The sequence below is a fragment of the Ailuropoda melanoleuca genome, chromosome 11, assembly GCF_002007445.2.
Source record: "Ailuropoda melanoleuca isolate Jingjing chromosome 11, ASM200744v2, whole genome shotgun sequence".
NCBI classification, from domain to species: domain Eukaryota; kingdom Metazoa; phylum Chordata; class Mammalia; order Carnivora; family Ursidae; genus Ailuropoda; species Ailuropoda melanoleuca.
The window spans coordinates 105756944-105782101 of NC_048228.1; the positions used below are offsets into that span (position 1 = coordinate 105756944).

General features: G+C 53.3%; 1 protein-coding gene across 5 annotated transcripts in view; it reads right to left on the bottom strand.

The window, feature by feature from the left end:
- JAKMIP1 (janus kinase and microtubule interacting protein 1) overlaps window positions 1-25158 on the bottom strand; it is a 129465-nt gene extending 104307 nt beyond the window's left edge. For 2 of the 5 annotated variants that reach the window (XM_034672148.1, XM_034672147.1), the window contains exon 1: window positions 24842-25158. The gene's annotated coding sequence lies outside the window, so the exon portion shown is untranslated. Of the gene's footprint in view, window positions 1-8957; window positions 9207-24841 lie in introns of those variants that run through there. The other 3 variants (XM_034672150.1, XM_034672149.1, XM_011230951.3) reach the window with 3 other exon arrangements.

Below are 25158 nucleotides of genomic sequence, written 5' to 3' on the forward strand. Positions count from 1 at the left end.
ATCGAACGGGCTGGGGGCCCTGAATGTGCATTTCCACCAAGCGCCCGGGTGCAAGAATGCTCGGTGCCAGGATCACACTTGGGTCACCCTGGTTTAGTATGAAAAAGCTAGTCTATCAGGCTTTCAATCCTCCTCTGGCAGGCACTGTGTGGCCCCTGACTCAGGTGTCTCACCGGGGAAATGGGCCGCGCTGATTACAAACCGTAGTCTGTTGTGAGGGAGCAACAGATGTGGAAAGCTAAAGTGATGAGTGATAAGATGTCTACTACGTGCCTGCAATTTCCCCGTTTACTGCAGCCGCCACTCCCACCGCCATCCCTGCGCCCACAGTCACCACCACCATCCCTGTGTCCATAGTCACCACCACCATCATCACCACCACCACCACCACCACCACTACCACCATCACCACCATCACCACCACCATCACCACCATCACCATCACCACCACCACCATCACCACCACCATCACCACCACCACCACCAGCACCAGCACCACCACCACCACCACCACCACCATCACCATCACCACCACCACCATCACCACCACCACCACCACCATCACCACCACCACCATCACCACCATCACCATCACCACCATCACCACCACCATCACCACCATCACCATCACCACCATCACCACCATCACCACCACCATCACCACCATCACCATCACCACCACCACCATCACCACCACCACCACCACCATCACCACCACCACCATCACCACCATCACCATCACCACCATCACCACCACCATCACCACCATCACCATCACCACCATCACCACCATCACCACCACCATCACCACCAGCATATCATCATCATCGCCACCACCACCACCCCCAGATATTCACAATACAGTCCCTGCAGCAAGGAATGCCAGTTTAGGCAGAAAGGCAGACAAGAAACCAGGAGAGAGAAGGACAGAGAGCTGGCTGTCACATAACCTGCTTCAATTTTTCAGCATTTGTTCAGAACCTAATGCCAAGGGCCTAAGTGCAAAAGTGTGACCAGTGTGGGAAGATGGAAGAGGAATCTTTCTGTGTCCTGGATACCCATGATTCAACCTCAAAAATCACCTAGGCCAGGTGTGTCCTGAGGGCGTGACTATGTGCCTCTCATCTCCAAACTCCACCTCCCTCCCCAGGGCCTGGCACAGAATCAGGGCAGCCAGCAAAGCCCGGGTGTTCCACAGCCACTTTCCCACTCTGTTAATGCCTCCATTCAACGGTGCAAGTGCTGGAATCGAAACTGGGGAAGTGCATACTTTCGCAAAGATATGTAGACAGGTAATAGCTAAGCATTACTGATATTTACATTAATCATCAACTAACAGAAAAGCAGAACTTCCCCACAAGTTCCCCCGTGACACTGACCACTCTCCCAGAACGCAGGCCACACAGCACCACACGGGAATTCCCAGCCCTGCTCGCTCCCTGGGACGTAAGTGCTTTGAAACAATAGTCCAGGGCTCTAATGTCTACAATCCCATCATCAGACCGTCGGCCCCTCTGGTCTGAAAGATGGGGTGAGCCCGGGAGGGCTGCTCAGAGCAAGGGATGCTTTTTTCTCGACACTGCCTGAGCACGCTGGCTGAGAATCTCGCCACTCAGTTCTCCATCCTCGCTCAACTTCCCACTTCCTCAAGCTGGCAGTGACCCCGTCCTTGGCATCCACCAGACGAGCTGCAGATAACATTAGTAGATCCCAGCTGCGGAAAACAGTGCCTCTAATGAGGAACAGAGTCAGGATCACGAAAGATAAAGAGACCCAGGCCAGGCCCACATCTGAATCCTGTGCTGCTCCAGCCCTGGCCTGGGCTTCTTCCTCTTGCCCCAAGACCCCCAGCAAACCAGGCCATATGGAACCCTGGGGAGAAGAGAGGACCCAGCCCTGGCCCAGCCCTTGGGTAGCTCCTGGCCACCCCATCAGCCCAACCCATGCAGGGCATTAGTGCCAGGAAAGAATCAGCCAGGGCATGGGAGACCCAGGGAGGGAGAGTCCACATTCCCTAAAGTGACCTTCTGCCCTCAGACACCCAGGGCCCTGGCACTCTCTTCCCCAGGGACAAGGAGGAATGTTTTGAATGAGAAAGCTTCTCTTACCTGCAAGGCTCTGCTCACAAGGCCGCCTCACTCGGGATGCCTCCCGTGCCCATTTGTTCCCTCCAGAAACACTGACTGTACGTCTCCCGGGCTCCCAGTTCAAGTACAGACCGTGAAACAGTAACAGCTGCCCTTGTGTTACCCAAGCCCTGGCAGGGGAGGCATCTCGGATTCAGATGACTCCAAAGGATGAGGTCAGCACAGAGAGCCTGGGGGGCTTCCTGGAGGAGATGACCCCCAAGCTGCATCTTCAAGGAGAAGTAGGCAGCTGGCTAACCAGGTTGACAAAGGATAAAAATAATAAATGTCAAACCCTGCTGGATATCCATGCATGTTTGTATGTGTTCCACAAGCATGGGAAAAAGTTCCAGAGGATTCCACCTACCACTGGCTCCCCCACAGGGGATGGAGAAAACGAGGGTCTCTTAATTTCTGCATTCTCTTCTCTAATTGAATAATTACAACAACAAATACTATCTCAGCCATTTTAGAAGGCAATAAAAAAAAAAAAACCTTAAGACGGGAGAAACGAAAATCTGAAGAAAAATTGATCCCAAAGTAAAGATTCTAAAAATGTAATGATTTCTCTATAGAGGGAGGAATACAGTTTGTCTAAATCTCTACCACTATTTCAAAACTGAACCCCAAGAGGTCTGCTCAGAATTGTACTCTGGGGTAAGCACCTCTCTCTGCCTCAAACTGACTGAGATGAGGAAGGGGCGGGGAGCACAGGCCAACAGGTGGACCCCGAGATCCTCAAAGCACCTCCCCACTCAGCAGCACTTTTTCAAATGTTTTATTTTTGCAAAGTGGCAAAACTACAGAAAAATTCCAAGAATAGTATAGTGAACGCCTTATACCTTCATCTGGACTCACTCCTCACATTTTCCCACACCTGCTTTGTCTATCTATGTCTATCTTTATCTATGATAAAGAATCCGTTTCCGCCTATTTTTATGAACAATTTGAAAGTGAACTGCAGGTGTCACGGCATCTCACCCTAAACGCTACGGCATTTATCGCTTTAGACCAAGGACATTAGGAAATCACAACACAGTTGGCAAACCCAGGAAATGTGATCACTGATACGTTTCATATTCCAATGTCAGCGGTTGTCACAATAATGTCTCTGTAGTGAAATGAGGATTTTTCTTGACCCAAGCCTCAGAGCACTTATTAAAAGAAACCGTTGTCAGGACGCAGCCAGGTCTCTGTCAGAGGTCCTCTGGACCACAGACAAACCTCCCCGAAATAATCAAGCAGAAAAGTGAAACATAAGGATAACCAAGAATAATAAGCACCATCCGGTAAAGAGTAACCTTTGACAACAGGGCACAGCAGCGGGAAGGGCCTCTGGGCCCAGAGAGAGAAGATTACAAATCTTCAGCTCATGCCAGCCCTGGTCTTTGGCTCCTGGCCTAAGAAAACACAAGCCACGCGCCCTCAAGCCTGACCGTGGAGTCCCCTCTGTCCTTGGGAGCTGGCAGTGTGGACCAGTCAGACCATGGTGCAGAAAAGCAGGGGACCTGGGCTCACATCCCTCAACCTACTGAGTCACTCTGGAGAAGTCGCACAGCTGCAATGGGCCTCAGTTTCCCCTCCCCAAGGGCCCTTGGAGCAATTACAGTGGGCGCCCAGCCTACCCATAGGCTCTCTTGAGGAAGGGCTCCCAGGAATTGGAATGTAAAGCCCCATCCCCTCCTGGCCCAAATCCTTGTCTCCATTCTGACCCCTCGACACTCCCAATTAGACCACGACACCCGTCTCCCTGCTGAGGACCTGTTTCTTCTGCCTCCTCCACAGTGTGCTCCCCACTGGCCACCTCCTCACCCTCTCCTACCCCCTCCCACCCCCCCACCCCCTCATCCATGGTCACCCTGAGCCATGCAGAGTTCTCATTCAGGGTCCCTTGATCCTGGGCCTGAACGAGGCCCTTCGTCCTCTGTTCCCCACCTCCCCTTACCACAGATCCACTCCAACTCTCCCCACCCGCCAAACCATCAGAGAGCAGCAACCCTGGCAGGGGGGTGAATTCTCTAGGGGACTGATGAGGCCACAGAGGTTCGGAGAGGTTGAGGAACTTGCCCAAGGTCACTCAGCTCAGGAGTGACAGAACCAGGGCACAAATAAGTGAGCTTCCTTCACTCTACATAAAAAGCAAAGCGTTTCATTCATGCTGCTGCTGGACAAGGCTGGAAATAACACTGATAGTGGCTGGAAGGGTGGCGGGAATACAAACGGATGCTGTTTTCTTGTTCTTTTCGCAAGACGTTCATCACTTTCATATAGTTTTATGTTCACAGTGGGAAACTGTTAATGTCTAGAAATCAGCAGATATCAGTGATGAAGAGTCCCACAAGCATTTCACACTGCAGATACGCTGCGTACAGCTGATAAAGCTGGTGGCCTGATTTCAGCTGAGGACTCACCCAGCATGGCTGGCACCAGGCGGGATTTCCCACCCGGCTCTGCCCAGGCAGACGGACGCTGCCTTAGACCACCACCTGCCCACCCCTGCCCCGTGCCGGCCAATCCCTGGCTGTCTCTGAATCTGGAAAAGACTTTGGATTCAGGGTTCAGACTTCTCTCCATTTAGAGCAATGGATGCTTCACAACACCCTTTAAAGAGGTTAAAAGGATGAGCTTGTATTTAATGATCATTTTGAATCCCACCAAGACCCCTGTCCTCTCTGCACCTGTTTCCTCACCCACATAAGAGATAGAAATACTGACATCCACAGGGCCGGAACTGACATTCCTAATAGGGGTGAGGTACCCTGCTCCACAAACAATAAATGACATTGTTACCATCTCTTGAGAACCTATTAAGCTCCAGACACTTTCCCGTGCATTAAAGATACAGAGATGAACAAGCCATTTCTGCCCTGGGGTGAATGGAGGTCTAGTGGAAGGAAGGAATAGAAATCCCTACAGGGTTTGAACTTGACCTCGAGCACAGCAGGGAGCCATGGGGAGGTTTCTGCCAGGGAGGGAAGGGTTGGACACCTATACGTTTCAGACCAGTTGCTCAGGGTCCACACGAAGGGCTGCCTGGAGGGGGCCCCTTGGGGTGGAGACGGCGCTGAAGCTGTGTCCTCATCTGGTGAGGGGAAAAGAGGCCAGAGGCAAGCCACGGATAAGAACATTTTAAGAGGCAAAACCACACAGGACTTATAGCCCAAGTAGAGGAGACAGGGAAGAATTCCTAAAGCTTGAGTTAAGCTTTGTTGCACATTTTGATCTATTTTTGAATCTCTCCAAACATTTACCAAGTTCCTTATCACTCCTAGCTGCTGGGCTGTTTTACTGCAGGAACGAGGAGAAGCACTGTGCCACGTCACCCCGACCCACTCACCATGGGGCAGCGGGGCCAAGGAGATGAAGGGCTTGGAGAGAATACTTCCACATTTACAAATGGGGAAACAGAGGCTCTCAGAGTGGACTGATGGGCCAAAAGTTTCCACTGAACATGCAAGACCAGGGATTTGAACAGAGATCTGTCAGTCCCAAGGCTTGCTTTGTGGTTTCCCCTACAGGTGAACCTCCTAGCAGCATCCACAGCCTGGTGGCCAGGAGTTAGAGCCTTTCAAAAGTGTGGGCAGGGCAAAGTCCTTGCTGTCATGAATAGTGATTCCCGCCTGCACACCCACTGGCATCCTGAAACCACAAAGGGAGCTTGGGGAGGGAGAGGGTGACAGAAGTCAGACGCCAGGCTTCCTAAAGGGAAAAATACTGAGCAAACTTTGATGTAGAGAAGTGAGCTCCAGACTTGGAAGGGGCATGTTAAAAGGGCATCTGGTCCCATTTCCCCATTGTACAGATGGGACAGAGAGCCGAGGGAGGGTGGGCCTAATCCAAATGTCCACAGGGCAGCAGCATTGGAACCCCGATTCTTCCTGCCCTGGTGTTATACTCAGCTTAGTGAAGGTTTATAAGCCACAGCACCACCTGCTCCAGGAAGCCCTCCATGATCACCAAGATCCCACCCATGAAGGCCCGGGCCTTCCCAGAGAGCCTGTTGGTCAGATCCAGAGTCAGTCCCGGCTGTATCCCTTACTGCCTGTGGGACCTCCATCAAGTCATGTCACCTGAGCCCAGGCTGCCCGGCCTCCTGACGCTGTGGCACGGATTAAGTGAATTAAGGCAACCCCTTCCCGGGACTGACCCACTCCGTGGTCCAACCCAGAACACGGCAATGGCAGCATCCCTCCAACATCAATGCCACCCACGTCGGAGCCACCACCCCGCTGGCGGCCTGGGAAGCACCTGGCTTCATCGTGCCTCTGAGCCTCTCGCGCTGCAGGCCGGCGCTCTCCTCGCCACCTGTGCCAGGCCTCCCCACCCCTGCCAGGCCTCCCCGTGCCAAGACCAGTCTGCGCCCCAGGGTGCCGAAGCCACCCATCACCGCCCCGCCCACTTCCGGTCCTGACCCACCTCCGGCCAGCCAGGCTGACTCCGCCCCTTCCACTTTCTGACCCCGCCCCCTTCCCCGGAGATGGAGAAACCACCGCAAAGGATCCAGTTGTGGGGAAGCTTTCAGAATGGACTGTGATGTTTAAAAAGAAGGCTGGGTTACCAAGTTGGTACAGTGCAACCCCGGTATTATTTGAAATTTGCACAAAAATGTGCGGGAAGAGAAAAGACCAGAGGGTGCTTCTCAAACATGTTTTGTTTTCGTGCAATGAGATCTTGCAGGGGAGCGGGGGAGGGGGGGGTGTCCACACGGAGTTCCTGCTCCTGGAAGGACCCGCGGCCCAAACCTCAGCCTCCCAGGCTGTCCTCCCTGAACCCGCCCACAACGCCCCGCTATGCGTTGGTGAGGGCAAGTTCTCATCCTGAGGCCCCACAGCTCCCCTGCTCTGACCACTGAATGGCTCTGCCACCTCCGAGGGCCTGGTTTCCTCCCAGCCTCCTGCACGGTGCTTGAGAGGAACACAAAGCACCCGCCTGGGGGACACTCGGTACGCACAACAGCTGAGAGGCCGACTGCATGCACCAGGACAGGAAGCCCAGCCCAACATGGGCCCTGCCCGGCCCACCACCTGCTCCTTGGCGTCCCAGAGACCCTCCCAGGTGCCACCAATCGGACAATGCTACAAAGCCACAAACCCACAGGAAACCAGGCCTCTCTCACGCTCAGACACAGGCGTCTCCTCTGCAAACGGTGACCCTGCCCATTTTGCCAGGCAGAGAACAAAGGCAAGGAAGAGGCCCAAGGGCAGCCCCAAGTCAGGCTCCTGCCTCCAGCCCCAAAAGCAGCAGCCAAACCAAGAGCTGCCATTTGTAAGAGCCTACCCTATGCCAGGCAATGTGCGGGGCATACCCATCTCAATCCAGCCTCAAAACCTGTAAAACACACAACAGTGTCATCCCCACTTGACAGATAAGGAACACCTTTGAAAGAAGTGAAGTCACTTGCCTGATGTTCACAGCTTATAAGTGGCCGAGTCAGGACTCGAACCTAGGTCTGACTCTAAGGCTACTTTCCAGCTGCCCCAGGAACTGTGTCAGTTTGTTTTCTATCCTCAGACTTCACAGCGTGCCAGGCACACTCCTGGAAGGCACACAAGCACGTTTTTAGGGAGGACCAGCCAGGCTCACAGTGCCATCACCCTCCCAGAACAAAGCATATTGATAGCAAATCAAATACCACGGAATTAGCCTCAACACTTCCATAAAGCTATAGTTTCAAAGTATTCCAGCTCATGAAAAGCTTCCAATAGCAACAGAAAGCCACTTACTTCAATTTCCCACCGAGCACTCCCACAAACACAATTTCTTTTTTTTTTTTTTTTTTTTTTTAAAGATTTTATTTATTTATTTGACAGAGATAGAGACAGCCAGCGAGAGAGGGAACACAAGCAGGGAGAGTGGGAGAGGAAGAAGCAGGCTCATAGCAGAGGAGCCTGACGTGGGGCTCGATCCCAGAATGCCGGGATCACGCCCTGAGCCGAAGGCAGACGCTTTAACCGCTGTGCCACCCAGGCGCCCCTCACAAACACAATTTCTGATAAAATGGCTACTCGCATTCAAAACCCTCATCACAAAATTCCCATCAAATAAGAGGATTGAAAGTTGTTATCCACATTCATGAGAACATGAGGAAACTTCCTCCAGAACATGCTGTGTCCTTGGAGTTTTCTTTTCTTTAGCTCTTTGCTGTAAAATCTTACAGATGCTGAACGGGAGGGAAAATCTGAGGTGGGGATGAGCAGCAGGAACTGATACCTGGGCTGCAAGAAAAGCAAAGCATCCTAGCGGTACCCACGTCCTGTGCCGTCAGACACAATGCAGTATAACTCAACCAACACGCACCAAGTAACATCCCCACTCACACCGCCGTTCCTGTGTGCTACAAACTGTTCCAAACTTGCCCAGTTATCTATTACTCCACAGCCCTAAGACATGGGTATTATTAGCGTCCCCATCTTAGTGTCCCAGCAGGAAGGGGTAGGGAACTTGGCCAGGGTGACCCAGCTAGCAAACAGGGGTGTGAGGATGGGCAGGTGGTCTGGCTCCAGTGTCCGTTTCCTTCCCTGCTCTGCTACATAGCCCCCCGTGCCAGGTGTTACACCAGGACCTGAACACAGAGCCCCAAGGGTGGCCCGGAAACTGCCTTGTCCAAAGGAAGGCCAAAGGAAGTATATTTATTGAGCAGCTAGCTAAGCCCCGGCTGTTGTGCACAGCCGGGGGGAGAAGGCTGCCAGGCCCTGGACAGCCACCAGGCATCACGTGCTTTACACACATAATCCCAGTGCTCACAAGGTCCTGGAGAGACATGCATTATTCTCATCTCACAGGGGCAAAATGTCAGTTTAAAACGAGTACAGGACTCACTCAAGTCCCTACCTTTGCTCTTTCAACTGCTACTTGCTGGCTCTTGGCAAACTCCTTGCTCCAGTTTAGAATCTCCTCTTTATTGACGTGCAAAGTCCCCTGAAGTAGTCCCAGAAAGGCCCCAGCTGGCAGGTCGGTTGTGTCCCGCCTTTGCTGAAATGAGTCACCAGGCTGACAAGTAATTGCACTGTCAAGAAGGCAGGGGCAGCCAGTGACTTTCAAGCAAACTTCGTTTGTGGTTTCCACATCCTTTCTACACCAGCCACTCAACATGGCCTGCGATGCCTGGGGCACTCTTCAACAGACGCCAGCTAAGCGCCAGCTGTGTGCACAAAGCTGCAGGGGAGGGGACACAGAGCCTATGTCCTGGCCTCTCTCAAGGAGGTGACTCTAGAAATGATGGGGGGGGGGTAGGGTGGGGCTGAGACAGGTAGGGAGAGACCAGGGCCTCCAAGAGGGACACTAATTACAGAGCTGGGGTGCTCGGCCCGAGATGCGCTTACCGCCAGGCTACTCCCTGCCAGGTTAGTACCAGCTGAGTCGGGGAGAAAGGTGGTCAACAATGACTTCATCAGGTGTAGACATTTGCTGGCCCCGGGCTGAGCACGGAAGCCCCAAACATGACTCCCACGTGGGTCCTAAACGGCAGCCGGTGAGCGAGAAAGACTATGAAAGATGACAGCCCCACAGTGTGCAGAAAGATGTGCAGGGCCCCAAGGGGCAGGGAAGCGCCCAAGGACATGAGGCTGAGTCACCTGGAGAGGCAGCAGAAAGGCAGTGCTGGGAAGAGGACACAGAAGCACAGAGTGAGGAGGAAGAAAGGGGGTCTGGCAAGTTCAAGGAAGGCACAGGGTGCCTCAGGGAGGGGTCAGCGCCACAGATGGAATGTTTGTGTCCCACCCAAATTCCTATGTTGAAACCCGAATCCCCAGTGTAATGGTATTTGGAGATGGGGCCTTTGGGGGAGTGATTAGGGTGAGATGAGGTCATGAGGGTATGGCCCTCAAGATGGGGTGAGTGCCCTTATAAGAGGAGACACAAGAGAGCTTGCTTTTACCCTCTCCTGCCCCCTCAAGAGCACATGGTAAGAAGGCAGGAAGAGAGCTCATGGGGAATCGACCAGCAGCCTGATCCGGGATTTCCCAGCCTCCAGAACCCTGAGAAACACATTTCCAGTGTTTCAGCCCCCAGTCCATGGTGTGTTTGTGATGGCAGCCTCAGCTAAGACAGTCAGTAAAAGCAAGAACATCAGGAGAGGTCACAGCTGTGACGACAAGGAGTGTATCCCTCATCCTGGGCCCTGAGGAACCCTTTAAGCAGAGGAGTGACATAGCCAGGTGTAATTTCAGGAAAAGATTGCCCTTCTTGGTGTGACTGCTATTCTTCTCAAACACCCAATAACTCAGGAGCCATGATGCAGAAGGAGTGGGCAGACAGGACCTGCAGCCCTCCTAGGAGGACATGGGAGCCTCACAACCTGTCCACAGACTCAAGGTGAGGCAAGGGCTGGCCGTCATGCGGCTCTTTCCCCCACGCAGCTCAGCTCCATCAGTGATGGTCCTGGAGGCTCCACCTTCCCAGGTCCCTGACTGAGCAACGTGGGACACTTGGGAGTTTGAGACCCCAACAAAGAACCAAACATGGTACTGACGGGTGGGTGACAGCACATGGGCACAGGGGCCTATGAAAGGATGGCAGCCACCGTCTGAAACAGAGCAGAACCATCAGCACGTCGGGGGGCTGGGAGGTGACACTGAGGGCCTGGATGACACACCCCATTCCACGGAGCCCTGGTGCTCCCCGAAGATGCTTGGGGGTCAGCGGTCAGGGGGTCTACAGCAACAAATGCTTGATTCTATCTTTTCAGGTGTAATCATTTTAAACTACACAGACAGCATATGAGCTCAGTGAGTCCACACCAAATGTCAACCCTCTGCAGACCCCACTGCATGGACCTGAGCTGCCAGGTGAATACCCAGCTTTGAGCAGCCTCTCCCATCACCCCCCAGTACAGGGCATCCTGAGATCACAAGCCAAGTGACTGATCAAACCCTTACCAATTGCATGTGTGGTATGTAAGGATTCTCAAAACGCAGACTATTTCCGCAACCACAACAAAAGCCTGGCAACACTGAGGATGCCACGGCTGTGAAGAACACAACTATCACTCCCGATTTCTCATTTCGGAAGTTATATTCATCAAAGCGATCTCACCGTTCTCTTGCACTGACCTTATAGTTAGTGTTGTAAATTTAAGATCATAAAATGCATGCAATAATAAATCATCATTTCCCTGTTTTGTATATTCAGGTATGTTATGGGATAGCTGTTAAATTTAAAAAAAAAAATTTCCGTTTTACAGATGGGGAAACAAATCCAGAGAGGGGTAAGGCTGTTGCGTTGTTCGATGATTATCTATGATCATCGTCCTTGCTCACCGCACTTCAAGAGAGTAGAGACCGAGGGCCCAGCACCCAGCAGGCACTCCACACACCCTGGGGAAGAAGGACCAATGCAAAGCATTACAGCAGTACATGGGCAGGACTCAACTGTGAGTCTGGGACCCCTGGCTCAGGCTGGTTTTCACACCCTGCCATTTTCCCTCTTTCCTAGAAATGAGGTGACAGCCCACATCCATCACAAAGAGGGAGAGTACCGTAGAGCAAGGCCAGGACATCTTCCTTCTTCTACAGGAAACCACTGGAAGCCAAACACCCTTCACTCCGAGCACCGACTTGGAATGTGTGCATATTGGACAGAGAGCTGCCCTCTAGGAACTGCCCTTAGGAAGCCAGGGTCTCCGCACGTAGCTGTAGATTCAGGACAGCAGGCGTGATTCCTGCCCACTGGAGGGAACCAGCCGGTTGTCAACTATCTCAGTGATGACCCAATAGACAGACTGTGTAACTACAGGATAAGTGGGAACCAGCCCTGCCTGCCCTGGTTCTCAGACTGGAAGGAGTATCAGCATTTCCCAGAGAGTTTGTTAAAAGCCAGGATGCCAGGGTCCAACCCAGTGTTTCTGAACCAGTAGCTCAGGGTGGGGCCTGAGAAGGTGCATTTCTAAAATGCCCCCAGGGAATCCTGATGCGGCTGGTCCAGGACCCCACTTGGAGAACCATTGCTCTGATCAGTTGCTTACATACTCTCCTCTTTGTGGCTCACTGAGGCAGATGTTCATGGAAGGGAGGAAGGGCAGGATGCAAACTTAGGACAGAGGGTGAGGGTGGGGAAGGCAGAGGAATGGGCATTCCAGGAAGTGGGGCAGCAAATGCAAGGAAGCTGGGAACAGTGGGTGGGGAAGTCAGTAGCTCTGTGTGGCCAGGAAGTAAAGATGAGAGTGGGAGTGATGGAGGATGAAATGGGAAGGACAAGTGGAAGTCTGGGATGTCAGGCTGACAAGAGGGGAAATGAGCATCAGCTACAGGCCAGGCACTGTTTGCTAGTATTGCCGATAATGTCATTGCCTTGTGGTCAGAAAGCATACTTTGCATTATTTCTATCCTTTTTAAGGTATTGAGTTTGTTTCATGGCTGAGCACATGGTCTGCCTGAGAGAATAATCCATGTACCCTTGAGAGTACATATTCCGAAGTTGTTGGTAAGTCTAGTTGGTTTACAGTGTTGCTTAAGTTTTCTATTTCCTTGTCAATCTTCTATCTAGTTGTTCTATGCATTATTGAAAGTGGAGGATTTAAGTATTCAACTATGTATTATTGAATTATCTATCTCTCCCTTCATTTCAGTCAGTTTTTGTTTCATGGATTTTGACGCTCTGTTGTTAGGTGCATGTGTGTTTATGGTTGTTTATTTCTTCCTGATGGATTGAACCATTTATCGTTATAAAATGTCCCTCTTTATCTCTTTTTCTTTAGTCTGTGTTATACAATACCAGTAGAGCCACTCCAGTTTTCTTGTGGTTTTGCTCTTTGCATGATGTACCTTTTTCCATCCTTTTACTTTCAAATTATTTTATATTTGTATCCAAGGATGTGTGTCTCCTGTAGACAGCATATAGTTAGATCATTTTTTATATGTTCTGATAATCTTCACCTTTTGATTGGACTTTTTAACCCATTCATATTTAATGTCACTATTTGTATAGCTGAGTTCATGTCTGCCATTTTACTGATTGCTTTCTACATGTCTCATGTCTTTTTGGTTCCTCTGCTCATCCTTTATGGCATTTTTTTTATTTGCATTAAGTGAATCAGACACTGGGTTTGGCATAAAAAGTAGAGCAAGAACTTCAAAAGACTAATTATTTTTAATCTAGGTAGCAAAATTACCTCTCTGACAATTTTTGGTTTCTTAAACAGCTTGTTTTTCTTTTTTCTTTCCTTTCTTTTTCTTCCTTTTCTTTCTTTTTCTCTTTTCTCTTTCTTTCCTGTCTCTTTTCTTTTCTTTACTTTTCTTTCTTTCTTGAAGAGAAAGAGAGTGCTTGAGAGCAGGAGGGGGAGGGACAGAGGGAGAAGGAGAGAGAGAGGCTTAAAGAGGCTCCCAGGCCAGCACCGAGCGCAATGCAGGGCTCAGTCTCATGACCCTGAGATCATGACCTGAGCCAAAACCAAGAGCTGAACACTTAACTGACTCAGCCACCCAAGTGCCCCTGGCTGGTTTTCAAATCAATCATGTTTTTTTTTTTTCTCTCTGGTTCCAGCAAACAGGAGCACACCAATTACTTATCCAACAGTCATGGAACACCATCTAAAGAAACGTCTACTACCAGCTTCCTGGGTTGGAGGATTTTAAGCTACAACTTGACCTGCCCACCAGGAGGGATGGGGCCACTCGCAATGTTTTGGGAATCACCTTCGTGACATGGAGCAACTAAAAGTGTGAGAACAGCTCAGTGCTTCAAACCAAAGTGGGAAGGGGTGTTTGGAATTCACAACAAAGGCCACAGCACGGGTATTTTCAAATGCATGGCATTGCTCTTGCAGACCTGGCACAGACGCTAACGAGACTCTGGTGAACAGAGGTCCCTTGTGTAGCTGTCACAATGGACAGTTAAGACCCCATCCCAAACTGATCAGCCCACATCGCTGTCTGAGTGACTTATGCCCCCAACCTCCTGGTCACTTGACCTCTTAGTTTCCCTACTAAGCCCTCTGGTTCATCAACAAGCATGAAGGGAAGCTACAACTCAGGAGCTTGTGAACTGTGAAATCCCGAATTCACAATCTATGTTATCGACACCTGAGGTCTGGGGCACCCGGCCCCCCCTCCCTGATCATCTGGCCGGAGCACCCCCGATTTCCAATATCTTACTCAGCAATAGGACTTGCTTGTGTCTCTGGTCTGAAGTGTCTTGCATTTGCATTTAGGCACCCCTGTAGAAGACTCAGGGGATCTAAAATGCCCAGGCTGTCATCCACTGAGCTCACCCGGGGAACTCCAGGGGGAGATAAATGTCAGTAAAGAACCCGTTTGCCTGAAGGTTTTAACAGATTAGGCACAATGTATATGCATCTAGGCCCTTTGTTCACAGTAAGGTATCTGGTTGGCGAAAAGAACATCTAGCCCTCAGCCTGGAAGGACCGCAGACTTGCTGCAGGAACCCAATTACTGCCCGGCTCAATGAGCTCACTCACCCTGCTGCCCTGGCCCAGGAAGCAGTTCTGCCAATTTCCCAAAAGCAGCCACGTCTTCCAAAGTGCATTGTGAGGTGCCGCTTTGGGAGAAAGGGAGAAAGCAGGACAATTTAACAGGAACTACGACCTTCAGTAAACAGGCGATGTTTTGGATTCTGAAGAACAGCTTGCTCGTGTATCCGTTGTTCTGAACTGCAGGCGGGCTGCGCCGTGAGATGGTGAGACCCCTGCGTGCAGGGGAAGGAGACGTTATGAAGAAGCTAAGAAGCTTCACGATGTCCCCTCTGGGCTAACACAGCCTGAGGAACGTGGTATCTAAGGCTCACGGGGTAGTCATGAGAGGTGTGACTCTGCTGCTACAGAGAGTGGAGTGAGGTTAGTTAAGAACAGAGCAGACCCGACACAAGCCACAGGGACAACTGACAGCCTCCCAGCTGGGGCCCCTCCCAGCACTGCCATTATCGGGATTATCAGGATATGTGAGACTAAAGGCCCCAAATCTACTGACCACCTACTGTGCAGCCTGCCCTGTGCCATGCTCTGGGAAGCCTCCTGTGAGTCAGACGACATCTCAAGCCTCCCAGAACCTTCTGGAGCCTTCTGGTCTAGTGGAAGAGTCAGATAAGTCACTGACAGCTGTAATACCACATCCAGGGCAGTGGCGGGGGGATGCTTAGGGCAGCAGGAGCCCCGGTGACATGCCTGACCTGGCCTGGGGAAGCGGGGGAGGAACATCAGGGAAGGTTTTCTGGTGGAAATAAGGCTAAAGGTGGAGCCTAAGCACAAATGCAAGAGGTTCACCGTGTGGATGAGGACAGGAAAAGTGAATCGGCAAATCCATCAGAGGGAACAGCATGTGCAGAAGCCTGCCTCCATGAGGAGCAGTGGGCAGATGGTGCAGCTGGACACAGGCCCCACGGAAGGCGTGGGAAGAGAGGGAGGCAGGAGCAGGCCACACCATGCTCATAAAATTGGGATGAGAAGAAGTCCCTTGGGTCCATTCTTCTGCTTCCAGGCTATTCCTGTCTTAATCCAGCCCTGGTGACTTCATTCACTCAATCCGAACTTGTAGTGTAAGCAAACAGGTCTCTCCTGCGGGCCCAGGAAGAATGGAGGACATGACATCCCAGCTGGGCCATGGAGCAAGCAGGATGTCACAGGTGGGAGGTGGGGAGCCACTCCAGGCAGAGGAAGCTGGCAAACAAGGATCCGGAGAAGGAACAGTGCTCAGCGGGGAGGTACAGTCCACTGGGGTAAATAATGGCAATTGAGTGGGGAGCAGGCCGTGAGGGCTCTGAACGCCCAGCTAAGGTCTGCACACTTTTTGTATGTCATCAGCAACTGTCCAAGTGCCCGGAGCAGGCCCACCACTGCCATTTCTGCCTGCGCAACCTCAGGTGATTCACTCATGCTGCGACACCGAGGTGGCGCGGGCCGATGAGGGCTGGAAAGGAAGACTCTCTTGGCCTCCAGGACCCACCCTGGGGCTCGTTTCTGCTGCTTTGTGAGCTCACCCCACTCTCAACCTCCCACCCCAGCAGGCAGTACTGTGCCAGGCACCTGCAGAAAGGTGTGCATGTGGAAAACAGGGACATTAGGTGACCCCTGCAAAACTGAAACAAAGCTCTCCCCGGGCATCTACGTGGAGCACAAGCACCAAGTGATGGGAATGGGGGGTCATTCCCCCCAGAAGGACACCAGAGCTCCCAAGGGTGAAGTGACTTGTCCCCCTAGTGGTTCCTGGCTGGATCGGAGATGAAATGCAGATGCCCTCCCAGGCCTGCTAGGAAGCAGAGCAGAGGAGACGCGCGCGCAGTAAGGGAAGGGTCGTGTCACCCTGAGAGGCAGCTGCTCTCGACCAATCAGAGCTGGCTGATCAGCTGCTCTCATCCAATCAGAGCTGGCCGTGGGGAAGCTGCTGGGATGGGACTCCAGCATTTAGTAGTCATGGAAAATGCACGTGCGGTTGCAAATTCTTCGGAGGACAGCAGCAAATGCTGATGTGGTTATTCCATGCACTGGGATTACAAAGGCTAGAGCCATCAAGAGGTCTAGACGGAGATCCATCACTGCGAGCTCCCGACTAGAGACCCGGCTCTCGTGGCAGTTATGATGTCCACGGCGCCTACTTCCATAGATTCTTCAGAGAACAATCACAGTCCTAGTGACTGGGTTTGTGTTTTATTTAGATTGTGTGGGTCTCTCCTTCCCCAGAATGAAAGCTGATGTGGGCAGGGACCTTGCCACACCTCCTCTTCATGGGGCCCCGTTCCTTCCAGGGACACGCAGGAAGCCCGCAAATGTGCACTGTCATTGCTCGTCATCAGACTGGGCTTCTTGTTTACAGAGGAGGAAACCGAAGCCCAGCAAAATTTAATTAACTTGCCTCCGGCCATGCAGTTCATAGAAGGCAAAGCCGCAGACCCCTGGGGCCCGGCCCCGCCCTCAAGGAGAGGAGAGTCTTGAGCAGCTCCGCCCACAAGAAATAGAATGTGAACCCCACCCGCAATTTTTAATTTTTTTAATTTTCTAGTTGCCACATTTAAAAAAAAAAACAAAAAAACAAGTGAAATGAATTTCACATTTCATTTGGCCCAACAGATCCAAAATAGTATTGTTTTAATGTGTAATCAATGTTAACGTTTTTCCTGAGATCTTTTTCACTCTCCTGTTGATACAAAGTCTTAGAAATCCAGTGTGTATGTTGCAGTCACCAGCCCAGGTCAATTCAGAAGAGCCACTTTTCAGGGCTCAATGGCGCTGAGCGGTGGCAAGGGGCCCCCCCGCCCACGTCCAGGCAAACAAGCATATACGTCACTCAGCACATGGAGACTCATTCACACTCACTATGACTACACCTCCAACTACTACCAGCTTCAGCACCAGTTACAAACACCCACGGCACACCAACACGGCTCTGGGCGGTCTGCACAGCTAAGGACCCTGGATGGTCTCCATATCGATTGAAAAAGGAAGTGAGGCTCAGAAAGATTATGAGATGTGCTCTAGGTCACGGAGTAACAAGGTGCAATCAGGAAGTTAAGTTACATCTGACTCCAAGCAACACCCGCAATTATTTATTGAGCACCTGCTGTGTGCCAATATCCTGTGTTGAAAGATGAGCCCAAACACGGCAGGCAAGGTTCCTGCCCTCCTGGTGCTTTCGCCCCAGCTTAGGGGATGGCGGAATGATAAGAGACAAGGAAAACACCCTTTGGATGGTGACGATTTCAGAAGAAAACAGACGGCAGTATGGGAGAGTAACAGTGGAGGAGAGGTGGGCATCTACCCGGGTGGACAGGGAGGACCTCTGCGAGGAGGGGAAATTTAAACCGAGATGTGAAGGATAAGAAGACCATAGTTCTGGCGAGGGCAGGAAAGAGCATGCCAGACAGCAAGCACCAAACACAAACCTCCGAGCAGGAAGAGTCCAGTGTGTTCCAGGAGCCAAAAGAAAGGCAGCCGGGCTCCCTTGCCAGCAGCCTCTCTGGAGCAACAGGGTGCCCCCCTCCGCCCGCCATTCCTCCTGTCTCAGGGCACTCCCACACCCCAGCTTGGAAAATGAGAAGCCAACAAGCCATTCTCCAGATGTCAAGAACAAGTTGAGGCTGGGAGTTCCCAGCACAGCGCCCGTCATGGAGTCCGCATCCAGGAGCATCTGCTGAGTGGATGAATGATGCATGGGCAGTGAGAGGAGAGACTGGAAGTGCCAGAAGGGAACCTGGGCAGCAGGGGCCCCAGGAGGAACATTTTAACACATTAAGCCTTGCTTCAAACACTATGCACACCAGCCAAAAAGTGGAAACCACCCAAACATCCATCAAGAGATGAATGGATAATAGAATGCAGTCTACCTACACGGTGAAATATTACTCACCCATAAAAAGTACTGCAGCACTGACACCCGTTACAACCTGGGTGAACCCTGAGGACATGATGCTGAGTGAAAGGAGCCAGTCGCAAGGGGCCACCTGTAATAGGATTCCATTGATACCAAATGTCCAGGTTGGGCAAATCCTTAGAGACGCAATGCAGACCGGCAGTTGCCAGGGCTGAGGGAGGGGGGAGTGGGGAGTAACTGCTTAACGGGGACAGGGCTTTCACGGCAGGAGATGAAAATGTTTTGGAACTAGAGAGAGGCCCGACTGGTTGCACGACATTGCGAATGCGCTAAGTGCCACTGAATGATACACTTTAAAATGGTTCATCTTAGGTTCTGTGAATTTCACCTCAATTTTTAAAAAGCAGGGGTGAGGGGGAGACCTATTTCAACACAACAGTCAGGTTGTGACCCTGTTGAATAAAACCCCGCATCTCAGCAAGCAGATAGGAGTGACCAGCCTCCAGAAGCAATGAGATAGAAAGGGAGAAGAGAGGGGACCGGGACGTGGACAGTTCCTTCACCAGCTCACTCCTCGCCTCCACCACCGAAAGCTCATGATCTCATGGGCTGTCTCTCCAGCAAAGGAAGCAGGACACCCCTCGGTGATACGTCCCACCCTTCCAGCTCTGAGGAAGGGGCCAGGGGCCAGTCCAGGACTCCCAAATCAAAATGCAGCCGAGGCAGAGGCGCTGGGGCCAGCAGGCCGAGCCAGCGCGTCCCCTGACCTGGCACACACAAGGACATTACTGCCACATGGGCAGCCCTTGGCAGTCTCGGGATGGTCGCATACAGAACGTCCTTTCATTCCCTAGCGTGGCCCTTCAGCCAAGTCTGGGCCATGGGGTAGAAAGAACAGCAGGAGGCCGCATCCACCCAGCATCTGGGTCCTTTGAGGTCCAGGCGGGGGCTTCGGGACACGTGACGGGTCCTGAGGATGCTTCCAGGACATGGAAAGGATAAAGGGGATACCACGGGCCTCACAGAGAAGACAGACCTAACGCCCCATTAACGTGTGGCTGCTGGAGGACAGCATCATACCTACTGTCCAGCACGCGAGGCTGGGCCTTCACCTCTGCTCTTTATTTCATCCCCTTACCCACGTGATCTGCAGGGACGGGGGCTGTCCCTGTTTCACAAAGGAGGACACAGAGGAATACACAGGCTCGTCCACCATCAGCTGGCAAATGAGCCAGCATTCGAACCCAAAGCTGCTGTTAAAAGCCTCCTGTGCTAAATTCTGATACTACTAACGTTTGCTTTTTTCCTGCAAAACTCCTACAAGGCAGCATGGGGTCATGGTCAAGAGTGTGGATTGCCAGTTTGGGATGACAGGAAAGTTCTGGACACAACAATGTGAACATGCTTACTGCCACTGATCAGTACACTTAAATGTGCTTAACGTGATAACCATTATTAAGTATTACATATACATGTAACACAAAGATGTTTTCAGAAATGATCAGATACCAGGTCATCAAGAAATTGTCAGTAGGGGCACCTGGGTGGCTCAGTTGGTTAAGCATCCAACTCTTGATTTCAGCTCAGGTCATGGTCTCAGGGTCGTGGGATGGAGCCCTGCTCAGGCTCCACACGCAGCAGGGAGTTTGACTTGAGATTCTCTCTCCCTCTGCCCCTCCCCCACCCCTGCATGCATGCGCTCTCTCCCACTCTCTCTAAAATAAATAAATCTTAAAAAAAAACACAAGAAATTGTCAGTAAATTTTTAAAACTAGAGATCATACAGACCATATTCTCTAAACATGGTAAAATCCAATTAGAAGCTAATTAAGAATATATAAACTCCCCCAAAAAAGTAATAATGTGGGCTGCTTGGGTGCAGATCCCTGCTCCCCACTTACCAGCTCTGTGACCCCAGGCTTCAGAGGTTGTCCCTACCCATCTGTAAAGTGAGAAATGCAAGGCACCTCCCTCTGGGCTTGTGTCCAGAACGGAATGAACCCAAATCCGGGACAGCACAGACCAGGGGGCAGCAAACTCCTTCCGGCTGCAAAGGGACAGGTAGTAAGTGTTTCTGGCTTTACAGGTGCTGGCCACAGCTGCGCAACTCTGTCAACGCAGCAGGAAAGCAGCCACAGATAACAGGTGCGCCAATGGGTGCGGCTGGGTGCCAATAAAACTTTATTTACAGAAGCAGGCGGGCGGGCTGATAGGGCTGCAGCAGGTCGACCCTGGCACACACCCTGGCCCTTGGTAAGTGCTTAACAAATGTTAACTGCTACAATTAAGAAAAATGGCTTTAATCTCAATTCATTTCTACAAATGAATGAGAGGTAAAATACTTCCTGTTGCAGTTCCAAAAGTAAATACAAATACTGAAGCCAGAGCAGAGCCTCAGTGCCTGCTGGAGAGGGGGCCCCGCCCTCAATCTGCTGCTTTCGGGACATGCTGGACCAGCCCTGGCCACTCTCTGCAAGCTCTTCCCCTCCCACCTCCTACAGGAAGGGCCCCTAATCCCTGCCTCACAGCCTGAGGCTCCCAGGCCGCCCTCCTTGGTTCCTGCCCCTCCCCGCTGGTCCATATCCTCGGGCTGTCCACCTCGCCTCGGAAAGTCCAGAGCAAAGAAAACATTTTCTGACAGTGTTCAGGGCTAGAGTGACAATGACAAGCAAGGTCCCACTGCTGGCCAGCCCTGGAGTCCTTTCCTGAGCCTCAGATTGCAGCAACACTAATGGCTTCTACTGGCTTCCAGGTAACCTATTTCGATTAAAAGCACTGAGAATCCTCCTCTGATTGATTCCTCACGTGGGCCCTGTAGGAAGGTTGACTTTCCATTACAGGGACGTGCGTGTTCCATGGAGAACACCTAAGTTCTGGAGCGTGGGACCCCCACTGGTGAGTTCCGCCTCTGCCTCCCTCCACCTCCACCTCCAGGCTCAGCCCCTGCTGGTCAGGTGCTCATAGAAGCCCTTCCCTAGAGGGGTGCTGTGCAGCTTCAGCCAGAGAATTCCCAGCAGGAGTGGGAGTTGCAGCAACGACAGCTCTATTCGTCATGTGAGCATCCCCGGAAAAGGAACCGGGCATCGAGCCGTTAAATGACTTGCCCAAGGCAACACAGCCAGGAGGGTCTGAGCTGGTCCTCAGTGCAGCCCCGGCCCTGTTCCAGCCCTGTCCCTTCACGGCTCAGCTCACCTAGCTAGCTGGCCGGTGCTGATGGCTTGTTCTTTTAAGGGTGTGAGAGTCTCCCCAGGAACTGGGTGGAAATCACTGTAACCGCGGAGCAGGAAAGACGCCCAGATGACAGAATTATCAGAGGAGCTGGTAAGTGAAGCCAGGTGGGTGGTCTTCACGCGCGCCACGAGCTCAGGACTCTGGCCCGCAGCCCTTGGCACCTTCTCACACAAGTGTGCACGGCTCCCTTTAGCCAATGCGCACCCGCTCCCTCCATCTCTCGCTCTCTTTATGGCCTCTTTAGCTTCTTGGCCTGATGTTGTTAGCTAGGGAGGGGCACGGAGGGCCTCGAACTGGGGTGACTGCTCTGCGACAAAACCGAAGCACTACTTTTTTAACCAGACACTCCCTCATCATCATGACCACTTATAAAGTGGTGCCTGTGCCCAGAGCCCACACTCTGATGCCCACGCCAGCCCAGCCAGAGAGACCACTGCCCCCGTTCGGACAGGAAATGGAGGCTCAGAAAGGCTAGTCCTGTGGCCCGAGATCACACAGCCTTAAGGAACAGGACAAAGGTGAACCGACCTCAGGAGCCCCACAAGTCAACTCAAACACCCCAAGGAGACCAAGCGAGGAGACACAGAACACGGCGCAGTCGTCCAGAATCTTTCTGCGGGAGGTACCCCGTTTTAGTCACAAAGCCCAGGTGGGAGGCGCTTCCTCGCCCCCAGCTGGGTGAAGGCCAGGCCGCAGTGGACACCAGGCAGTCCGGCTGCAGAGCCCGCAGAGAGGCAGGGTCCCGTTCTCATGCTGGCGAACGCCCTGCTCGGCAACTGTTCTTTCTGCCGCTCCTTTCCCAGCCCCACCGACCTGGCCACTAACAGGGTGGGGCCTCCATCCTGCCTCCTCACCACGAAGTCTTCTGGCCAGGCCAAGGAAAGACTGTCAAACTCTGTCCCTCCCTAAGCATGTTCCTCTCATAGAGCTGGCATGATCAGTGCAGGCGTGACTGCCTCCCCAAGAAGGGGGAGCCCCTGTCCTAGCAGGGCTCCCCCTCAGACCTCACTGTGACCCCAGTCTCCAGTGGGCAAGGTCTGCTTAAGGAAAAACAACGCACAAATGAAACTATACACGGATATATGTTCTAAAACAGCACAGATGAGAGAGCCCACAATCTGCTCGGCAAAGTCAGGAAGCATCACCAAGACGTCGCGGGAGACCTGGGCCTTCACGTATGAATAGGAGTTCTCCAGGAAGACGAGAGAGAGAGAGAGAGAGAGAGAGAGAGAGAGAGAGAGAGAGAGACACATTTCCCAGGAAAACCAAATCCGAAACCAAAACCAAACAAAACCACAGTGTGTGGGGAGAAGCCTAGGTGTGAAGACAGGTCCGGGGAACACGGAGGTGCGCATGAGGCTGAGACAGTGGGACAAGGGAGAGAGGGGGGCCAGGGAAGCCAGGATGTGAGGAACATGTGAGGTTACAGAGGCAGTGGGGGCTAAGGATGGTGGGTGAAGGACAATGGCAACGATCGCATTTGTGGGGCCCACACTCTGACCCTTCAAGGGAACTCTCACTGTGACAAGTCTCAAGGTGGGAGTTACCCACAGGCTCTGAGAGACACTCAGCATTACAGACCAAGTGCAAGGGTCTCAACGACACACACTTCGCAGTCATACCCTTTCTGGAAGACCTCTCTCAGAGCAGCAGCTCTCCTGGAAGTCGGAGTAAGCGTCGGAGGGGGGTCCTGACCATCTCGTGCCATCCCCAAACCCCCTTGTCCATCTGGGCTTCTGGGCTCCAAATGCCCACCTACCCAAGGTCTGGAGGAGAAGCCAGCATCTGCAAAGACTCACCCTACACCAGCAGGCCACTCAGTTAGCAGGGAGGGCCCCCCTCAAGTGGGATATTTACTGTGACCGGCGCTGTGCATGAAGGGCTGATGCTGCCCCTGCCCTTCCAAATCCCCTAATCTGGCCTGGGAGGCGGAGACCATCGGACAGGACAGCAGTGTGTCCCGCCCTGCCATACAGGGAAGCTCAGGCGGAGCAAGTGGTTCTCCCTGACCTTCATGGAGAAGGAGCTGGCCAGTTGAAGGAAGGGCGTTCCCAGAGAGGGAACAGCACAAGCAAAGGCCAAGGACAGTGTGCCTGTGAGTGTGCGTGCAAAGGGTGGGGGTGGCGGAGGACCGGCGGTTAGATACTGTATCTCTGGAGTCTAAAGAGCCGGGCAGAGGCTGGCAGAGCGCCCAGGCCGGCCAAGCCATCAGGAGAAAGGCAGACTACTGTGTGTGGGGAGGGGTGGTGGTGTAGGGGTGGTGTGTGTGAAGGGGGGGCTGCTTCTATGGCCAAAGACTCCAGCCTGGCAAGCAGCCTCCATCAGGGATGACGAGGCCGGATCCTCAAGAACCTGCAGCAGGGAGGGTGGAGTAATGGAGTGAGGAGGCAGGGGTATGGGGACCAGGGCACCGGCACTAACGCAGGCCCACAGGCCGAGGCCTGAACGCAGGGCGTCCCGGCAAGGTGCCCGGCCCCCGCGGAGCCAATCCCTGTGCGCCATCTCCGGAGGCTGCGTGCGCCCAGGGCGCGCCGGCGGGGCAGCAGGGTGGGTACCAGCCTTTCTTCCCGGCGCTTCAACCTCCTCCCGGAGCCCACGTGGGCGGAGCAGCGCGGGGGTGTGCGTAGCAGGGGCAGCCGCCGCGGGTGCTGCGCGTGGGGAGGGGGTGCAGGCAGGGCGGCCTCGCCCTCCTGGCATCCCCGCCGCCCCGGAGCGCCCCGGGCTCCAACCTCTGTGCCACCTCGGCCAGGACCTGGGGGGACCCTGACTTACTCAGTGGGTAGGACTCCAAGGGAACCGGCCGGCCACGCCCCCCGCGCCACTCCCTGGAGGCAGCCGGGGGGGTCCCCTCCCCCTCCTTGGCTCGGGGGCGAAATGGGGAGAGGAGTGGAAATAGGGGTGGCGTGCGGGAGAGAAGAGGGCTGGGGACAGAATGGGGAGGGGGCCTATGGAGGGAGGCGACGCAGAGTCCTCCTGCTGGGAGACGCTGCAGGCGGATTTGGAGGGGAATGGGGGATGGGAACGGAAGGGTGGGGGACCACGGAGGTGAGACGCGAGAGCGGCAGGGGATCTGGAAGGGTGCGAAGGCTGAAAGAAGGGGAGGTGGGCGATGGGGCGGGGCGGCACCGGTCACCGCGTCCCCTGCCGCGGGGTCCGCCCATCGGTCGCTGGGTCCGCGGGTCCCCTTCGGCCGGGGCGCGCCTCCCGCCCCCCCGGCGCACCTGTACCCACCTGCTCGGCGCTCAGGCCCGAGCCGGGCAGCAGCTGCGGATGTAGCGAGCGCAGCCCCGCGCCGCATCCTCCGGCCGCCCCCTCCCCCCCGAGCTTACGCTGCCGCCGCCCCCGCCTTAAAAAGGACAAAACGGAACAGAAAAAGGTTGCGTACAAAAAAAAAAAAAAATAGAAAAATCATAAAGAAGCAACCGAGGAAAACGGACAGATGCGCGCGCGGCTCGGCGGGGCGGGGGTCGAGGTGCGGCGGTGCCGGTGACCGCGCTCGGGGCAGCCGGCAGGCGCGTGCCGCACGCTCCCGGCCGCAGCTCCTGCAA